The sequence below is a fragment of the Ylistrum balloti genome, unplaced genomic scaffold, assembly GCF_031769215.1.
Source record: "Ylistrum balloti isolate Yb309-2 unplaced genomic scaffold, AGI_CSIRO_Ybal_v1 Utg370928, whole genome shotgun sequence".
Taxonomy (NCBI): domain Eukaryota; kingdom Metazoa; phylum Mollusca; class Bivalvia; order Pectinida; family Pectinidae; genus Ylistrum; species Ylistrum balloti.
This window is the reverse complement of record NW_026782525.1, coordinates 23541-33685: the sequence shown is the minus strand read 5'-3', so window position 1 is coordinate 33685 and position 10145 is coordinate 23541.

Here is a 10145-nt window from a genome sequence, read left to right as displayed (position 1 = left end):
AGTTTGCTTTTAAGATGGAGACAGAGAAGAAAGCTATGCTTGCTGAACAAGCCAAGATAGAGGCTGAGAGAGAAGCGAGAGCGGCACGTGAGGCAGAAGAGAACATAAAGTCGATGGCAGAAGAGGCTAGAATAGAGGCAGAACGTGAGGCCAGAGCGGAAGAGAAGACACAAAAGGAGCACATTCGCAAAATGGAACTCCTCCAAGCCGATATTGGCACGCAAGCGGAACAGGTAGATTAATCTCCCAGGAATTTACCTAGACATAGAGGTCCGAAGTTACCGGCCTTTGATGAAAGTAAGGACAACATGGACTCTTATATCCAAAGATTCGAAAGATATGCAACGGCCCAACACTAGAAGCGAGATGACTGTGGAGCAAATCTGAGTGCGTTAATCAAAGGGAAGACTTTGGATGTGTTCTCCCGGCTGTCTGTTCAGAAGTCATTGGACTTTGAGGAGCTGAAGAAGGCGCTGCTTAAGAGATTTGAGATGACCAATGAAGGGTTCAGAAAGAGTTTTAGGTCCGCAAGACCCGAAGGAGGGGAGACCTTTGCCCAGTTTTTCATCCGGATTGAAAATTACCTCGAAAGATGGATCGAGATGACTAAGACGGAAAAGACGTACAATGGGTTTAAGGACTTGATTCTTAGGGATCAACTTCTCTACTGTTGTACTCAGGATTTGTCACTTTTCCTGAAGGAAAGAGTTCCGTCATCATTAGAAGAAATGACTAGGCTGGCTGAACAGTTTGTTGCTGCAAGAGGAACTCGAGCAAAAGCGGACACAGCCAGAAAGGTGGAAGACACCGGGTGGCCAATCATCAGGAAGCCCTGCTGTAGAAACTCCTTCAGCGAAGAAACCGGGAAGTGGTGGTTACCGGGATAATGAGTGCTTTTACTGCAAGAAGATTTGACTCATAGATAGAGATTGTCGTAGAAGAAAGCTGGAGAAAGCAGAGTACTTGCTATGACACAAGCACCTGAGAGAGGTTTGGACAGAAGGACACAGCAATCTTTCAAGAGGGACACTGCTCAGAAGTTGAGTGTGGCATGCAATATGAAGGTACCAGGGATGGATGTGATGTCTGTAGTGTTTCGCAGAGTGGAAAGGAAGCTGGTCACTATGCTAAGAGATACTGGTTGTGATGGGATTGGAGTGAAGAGAAGGCTGGTTGACCCCCAGAGGATTTCTGGCCGATTTAGAACCTATTACTTGGCGGATGGTTCACTAATCAGATGTCCCCTAGTATATCTTGAGGTGGATACACCCTATTTCAAAGGACGCACGACAAGCGACAACTTCCCACTTCTACCCACTAAAACCTTATGTACGAACGATGGAGGGAGATCCCACTTTTACCACTAAAACCAAGACAACTTCCCACTTGCCAATAAAATTATTCAGACAGTTGATAGTGCCAGACAACTACAGTCATCCACTTATGACTTGCCACCATAAAACCAAGACAACTACCCACTTCTACCCACTAAAACCAAGACAACTACCCACTTCTACCCACTAAAACCAAGACAACTACCCACATCTACCCACTAAAACCAAGACAACTACCCACTTCTACCCACTAAAACCAAGACAACTTTTCACTTCTACCCACTCAAAGACAACTACCCACATCTACCCTCTCAAAGACCTCCCACATAATAAAACAAAGACAACTACCCACTTCTACCCACTAAAACCAAGACAACTACCCACTTCTACCCACTAAAACAAAGACAACTTCCCACTTCTACCCACTAAAACCAAGACAACTTCCCATTTCTACCCACTAAAACCAAGACAACTTCCCACTTCTACCCACTAAAACCAAGACAACTACCCACTTCTACCCACTAAAACCAAGACAACTACCCACTTCTACCCACTAAAACCCAAGACAACTATTCACTTCTACCCACTCAAAGACAACTACCCACTTCTACCCACTAAAACCAAGACAACTTCCCACTTCTACCCACTAAAACCAAGACAACTTCCCACTGCTACCCACTAAAACCAAGACAACTTCCCACTTCTAACTACTAAAACCAAGACAACTACCCACATCTTCTCAATCAAAGACAACTACCCACTTCTACCCTCTCAAATACAATTACTCACTTCTACCTACCAAAACCAAGACAACTACCCACATCTTCCCAATCAAAGACAACTTCCCACTTCTACCCACTAGAACCAAGACAACTACCCACTTCTACCCACTAAAACCAAGACAACTACCCACTTCTACCCACTAAAACCAAGACAGCTTCCCACTTCTACCTACTCAAAGACAACTACCTACTTCTACCCTTTCAAAGACAACTACCCACATCATCTCATTCAAAGACAAGTACCCACATCTTCCCAATAAAACCAAGACAACTACCCACTTCTACCTACTAAAACCAAGACAACTTCCAACTTCTACCCACTAAAACCAAGACAACTACCCACTTCTACCCACTAAAACAAAGACAACTACCCACTTCTACCCACTAAAACCAAGACAACTACCCACTTCTACCCACTAAAACCAAGACAACTATTCACTTCTACCCACTCAAAGACAACTACCCACTTCTACCCACTAAAACCAAGACAACTACCCACTTCTACCCACTAAAACAAAGACAACTACCCACTTCTACCCACTAAAACCAAGACAACTACCCACTTCTACCCACTAAAACCAAGACAACTTCCCACTTCTACCCACTAAAACCAAGACAACTACCCACTTCTACCCACTAAAACCAAGACAACTTCCCACTTCTACCCACTAAAACCAAGACAACTACCCACTTCTACCCACTAAAACCAAGACAACTACCCACTTCTACCCACTAAAAGACAACTACCTACTTCTACCCACTAAAACCAAGACAACTACCCACTTCTACCCACTAAAACCAAGACAACTTCCCATTTCTACCCACTAAAACCAAGACAACTTCCCACTTCTACCCACTAAAACCAAGACAACTACCCACTTCTACCCACTAAAACCAAGACAACTACCCACTTCTACCCACTAAAACCAAGACAACTTCCCACTTCTACCCACTAAAACAAAGACAACTTCCCACTTCTACCCACTAAAACCAAGACAACTTCCCATTTCTACCCACTAAAACCAAGACAACTTCCCACTAAAACCAAGACAACTTCCCACTTCTACCCACTAAAACCAAGACAACTACCCACTTCTACCCACTAAAACCAAGACAGCTTCCCACTTCTACCCACTAAAACCAAGACAACTACCCACATCTTCCCAATAAAACCAAGACAACTTCCCACTTCTACCTACTAAAACCAAGACAACTACCCACATCTTCCCAATCAAAGACAACTACCCACATCTACCCTCTCAAAGACAACAACCCACTTTTACCCACTAAAACCAAGACAACTACCCACATCTACCCTCTCAAAGACAACTACCCACTTTTAGCCACTAAAACCAAGACAACTTCCCACTTCTACCCACTAAAACCAAGACAACTTCCCACTTCTACCCACTAAAACCAAGACAACTTCCCATTTCTACCCACTAAAACAAAGACAACTTCCCACTTCTACCCACTAAAACCAAGACAACTACCCACTTCTACCCACTAAAACCAAGACAACTACCCACTTCTACCCACTAAAACCAAGACAACTTCCCACTTCTACCCACTAAAACCAAGACAACTTCCCATTTCTACCCACTAAAACCAAGACAACTACCCACTTCTACCCACTAAAACCAAGACAACTACCCACTTCTACCCACTAAAACCAAGACAACTACCCACATCTACCCACTAAAACCAAGACAACTTCCCACTTCTACCCACTAAAACCAAGACAACTACCCACTTCTACCCACTAAAACCAAGACAACTTCCCACTTCTACCCACTAAAACAAAGACACCTTCCCACTTCTACCCACTAAAACCAAGACAACTTCCCACTTCTACCCACTAAAACCAAGACAACTTCCCATTTCTACCCACTAAAACCAAGACAACTTCCCATTTCTACCCACTAAAACCAAGACAACTACCCACTTCTACCCACTAAAACCAAACAACTACCCACTTCTACCCACTAAAACCAAGACAACTACCCACTTCTACCCACTAAAACCAAGACAACTACCCACTTCTACCCACTAAAACCAAGACAACTTCCCACTTCTACCCACTAAAACCAAGACAACTACCCACTTCTACCCACTAAAACCAAGACAACTACCCACTTCTACCCACTAAAACCAAGACAACTACCCACTTCTACCCACTAAAACCAAGACAACTTCCCACTTCTACCCACTAAAACCAAGACAACTACCCACTTCTACCCACTAAAACCAAGACAACTACCCACTTCTACCCACTAAAACCAAGACAACTACCCACTTCTACCCACTAAAACCAAGACAACTTCCCATTTCTACCTACTAAAACCAAGACAACTTCCCATTTCTACCCACTAAAACCAAGACAACTACCCACTTCTACCCACTAAAACCAAGACAACTTTTCACTTCTACCCACTCAAAGACAACTACCCACTTCTAACCACTAAAACCAAGACAACTACCCACTTCTACCCACTAAAACAAAGACAACTTCCCACTTCTACCCACTAAAACCAAGACAACTTCCCACTTCTACCCACTAAAACCAAGACAACTTCCCATTTCTACCCACTAAAACCAAGACAACTTCCCATTTCTACCCACTAAAACCAAGACAACTACCCACTTCTACCCACTAAAACCAAGACAACTACCCACTTCTACCCACTCAAAGACAACTACCCACTTCTACCCACTAAAACCAAGACAACTTCCCACTTCTACCCACTAAAACCAAGACAACTTCCCATTTCTACCCACTAAAACCAAGACAACTACCCACTTCTACCCACTAAAACCAAGACAACTACCCACTTCTACCCACTAAAACCAAGGCAACTTCCCACTTCTACCCACTAAAACCAAGACAACTACCCACTTCTACCCACTAAAACCAAGACAACTTCCCACTTCTACCCACTAAAACCAAGACAACTTCCCATTTCTACCCACTAAAACCAAGACAACTTCCCATTTCTACCCACTAAAACCAAGACAACTTCCCACTTCTACCCACTAAAACCAAGACAACTACCCACTTCTACCCACTAAAACCAAGACAACTACCCACTTCTACCCACTAAAACCAAGACAACTACCCACTTCTACCCACTAAAACCAAGACAACTACCCACTTCTACCCACTAAAACCAAGACAACTTCCCACTGCTACCCACTAAAACCAAGACAACTTCCCACTGCTACCCACTAAAACCAAGACAACTTCCCACTTCTACCCACTAAAACCAAGACAACTACCCACTTCTACCCACTAAAACCAAGACAACTACCCACTTCTACCCACTAAAACCAAGACAACTACCCACTTCTACCCACTAAAACCAAGACAACTTCCCACTTCTACCCACTAAAACCAAGACAACTTCCCATTTCTACCTACTAAAACCAAGACAACTTCCCACTTCTACCCACTCAAACCAAGACAACTACCCACTTCTACCCACTAAAACCAAGACAACTTCCCACTTCTACCCACTAAAACCAAGACAACTACCCACTTCTACCCACTAAAACCAAGACAGCTTCCCACTTCTACCCACTAAAACCAAGACAACTACCCACTTCTACCCACTAAAACCAAGACAACTACCCACTTCTACCCACTAAAACCAAGACAACTACCCACTTCTACCCACTAAAACCAAGACAACTTCCCACTTCTACCCACTAAAACCAAGACAACTACCCACTTCTACCCACTAAAACCAAGACAACTATTCACTTCTACCCACTCAAAGACAACTACCCGCTTCTACCCACTAAAACAAAGACAACTACCCACTTCTACCCACTAAAACCAAGACAACTACCCACTTCTACCCACTAAAACCAAGACAACTACCCACTTCTACCCACTAAAACCAAGACAACTACCCACTTCTACCCACTAAAACCAAGACAACTTCCCACTTCTACCCACTAAAACCAAGACAACTTCCCATTTCTACCCACTAAAACCAAGACAACTTCCCATTTCTACCCACTAAAACCAAGACAACTACCCACTTCTACCCACTAAAACCAAGACAACTTCCCACTTCTACCCACTAAAACCAAGACAACTACCCACTTCTACCCACTAAAACCAAGACAACTACCCACTTCTACCCACTAAAACCAAGACAACTACCCACTTCTACCCACTAAAACCAAGACAACTTCCCACTTCTACCCACTAAAACCAAGACAACTTCCCATTTCTACCCACTAAAACCAAGACAACTACCCACTTCTACCCACTAAAACCAAGACAACTACCCACTTCTACCCACTAAAACCAAGACAGCTTCCCACTTCTACCCACTAAAACCAAGACAACTACCCACATCTTCCCAATAAAACCAAGACAACTTCCCACTTCTACCCACTAAAACCAAGACAACTACCCACTTCTACCCACTAAAACCAAGACAACTACCCACTTTTACCCACTAAAACCAAGACAGCTTCCCACTTCTACCCACTAAAACCAAGACAACTACCCACTTCTACCCACTAAAACAAAGACAACTTCCCACTTCTACCCACTAAAACCAAGACAACTACCCACTTCTACCCACTAAAACAAAGACAACTACCCACTTCTACCCACTAAAACCAAGACAACTACCCACTTCTACCCACTAAAACCAAGACAACTACCCACTTCTACCCACTAAAACCAAGACAACTTCCCACTTCTACCCACTAAAACCAAGACAACTTCCCATTTCTACCCACTAAAACCAAGACAACTTCCCATTTCTACCCACTAAAACCAAGACAACTACCCACTTCTACCCACTAAAACCAAGACAACTATTCACTTCTACCCACTCAAAGACAACTACCCACTTCTACCCACTAAAACCAAGACAACTTCCCACTTCTACCCACTAAAACCAAGACAACTTCCCATTTCTACCTACTAAAACCAAGACAACTTCCCATTTCTACCCACTAAAACCAAGACAACTACCCACTTCTACCCACTAAAACCAAGACAACTTCCCACTTCTACCCACTAAAACAAAGACAACTACCCACTTCTACCCACTAAAACCAAGACAACTACCCACTTCTACCCTCTCAAATACAATTACCCACTTCTACCCACTAAAACCAAGACAACTTCCCACTTCTACCCACTAAAACCAAGACAACTACCCACTTCTACCCACTTAACCAAGACAACTACCCAACCAAGACAACTACCCACTTCTACCCACTAAAACCAAGACAACTTCCCACTTCTACCCACTAAAACCAAGACAACTTCCCACTTCTACCCACTAAAACCAAGACAACTACCCACTTCTACCCACTAAAACCAAGACAACTTCCCACTTCTACCTACTAAAACCAAGACAACTAACCACTTCTACCCACTAAAACCAAGACAACTACCCACTTCTACCCACTAAAACCAAGACAACTACCCACTTCTACCCACTAAAACCAAGACAACTTCCCACTTCTACCCACTAAAACCAAGACAACTACCCACTTCTACCCACTAAAACCAAGACAACTTCCCACTTCTACCCACTAAAACCAAGACAACTACCCACTTCTACCCACTAAAACCAAGACAACTATTCACTTCTACCCACTCAAAGACAACTACCCGCTTCTACCAACTAAAACAAAGACAATTACCCACTTCTACCCACTAAAACCAAGACAACTACCCACTTCAACCCTCTCAAATACAATTACCCACTTCTACCCACTAAAACCAAGACAACTTCCCACTTCTACCCACTAAAACAAAGACAACTTCCCACTTCTACCCACTAAAACCAAGACAACTCCCCACCTACCCACTAAAACCAAGACAACTTCCCACTTCTACCCACTAAAACCAAGACAACTACCCACTTCTACCCACTAAAACCAAGACAACTTCCCACTTCTTCCCACTAAAACCAAGACAACTTCCCACTTCTACCCACTAAAACCAAGACAACTACCCACTTCTACCCACTAAAACCAAGACAACTTCCCACTTCTACCCACTAAAACAAAGACAACTTCCCACTTCTACCCACTAAAACCAAGACAACTTCCCATTTCTACCCACTAAAACCAAGACAACTTCCCACTTCTACCCACTAAAACCAAGACAACTACCCACATCTACCCTCTCAAAGACAACTACCCACTTTTAGCCACTAAAACCAAGACAACTTCCCACTTCTACCCACTAAAACCAAGACAACTTCCCATTTCTACCCACTAAAACCAAGACAACTTCCCACTTCTACCCACTAAAACCAAGACAACTTCCCACTTCTACCCACTAAAACCAAGACAACTACCCACTTCTACCCACTAAAACCAAGACAACTTCCCACTTCTACCCACTAAAACCAAGACAACTACCCACTTCTACCCTCTCAAATACAATTACCCACTTCTACCCACTAAAACCAAGACAACTTCCCACTTCTACCCACTAAAACAAAGACAACTTCCCACTTCTACCCACTAAAACCAAGACAACTTCCCACTTCTACCCACTAAAACCAAGACAACTACCCACTTCTACCCACTCAAAGACAATTACTCACTTCTACCCACTAAAACCAAGACAACTTCCCACTTCTACCCACTAAAACCAAGACAACTTCCCACTTCTACCCACTAAAACCAAGACAGCTTCCCACTTCTACCCTCTAAAACCAAGACAACTACCCACATCTTCCCTCTCAATTACAACTACCCACTTTTACCCACTAAAACCAAGACAACTTCCCACTTCTACCCACTAAAACCAAGACAACTCCCCATTTCTACCCACTAAAACCAAGACAACTTCCCACTTCTACCCACTAAAACCAAGACAACTACCCACTTCTACCCACTAAAACCAAGACAACTACCCACTTTTGCTTATTACACACAACTACCTCTGCTACCTTCTATAAGGCAGCTACCCACTTCTACCCACTAAAACCATATCTATACAAAGGCCATCACATAAAACCAAGACAACTTCCCACTTCTAATGTAATATGTATAAAATACATATCTATATAATGTTACATGTATATCGCACGTTGTAGGCTTCTTAATCAGTATGTGCATCCTCCATCCCAGTTTCCGTTTCTCTGTTCATAGATGCTTATACTTGTATGGAAGTAACTTTGTCTTTGGTATATAAAAGTTAGATCTTCGAGAAGCTCTGATTAACCAACGTATGAAAGTAGGATACGTTTGAAATTTAATTTCTGGATCATGCGGATAAACGAAAACAGTTCAGACTGAGCTAATTTATAGTCTTGAGAAAAAAAGTTCATTTTCCACTGAGTCATCCTTGTCTCAGTATTGGTTGATCTCAAGACATACTCTTTTTTTTCTGAAATTTAAAATAATTCTTTGTCATGAAACATTCAGGTTGATGAATATTAACTTATTAGTCAGCCTTTCCGGCGGGAAAATCACGGCTCTCGTATAACATATATATAATGATGTCGTTTGCTATAATTTAAACTTAGATTTAATCTGTGGATGTTTTCCGTGTTTATAAAACATACGATCTATGTCGGTGAATTGTTGTTCGTGTCAGTATTTAGTAACACAATAATGGTACAGATTTTATCTAAGTTAAAGATAATATATAATTCGTTATTTGTATTTCCTCTTTTAGACAAGAAAATGAAAAAAAATGTGAATCTGTTTCGTTTTGTGACCGACTAACATAGTACGGTATGACTTGTAATCTGAGTGTTTTGTCATTGATCTACAAAAAGTGAAACAGCCACTCAGACACAATATGATACCTTCTTGAATGGCATTTTTCTTAATGTCAGTATTCAAGCTAGTTCTTTAGTTGAAATGAAAAAGTACCGGAGTTCATAATATGTATACAAACCAATTAAGTCTTCAAGTGGACTCTGCAAAGTATTTTTTCTTTCAATCCCCATAATATTATTTATAAGATAACCTTATTAATCTGGGCATTCTGTTATATGGAGATTGTTGTAAAAAGCTAGATGGTAGCCATCAT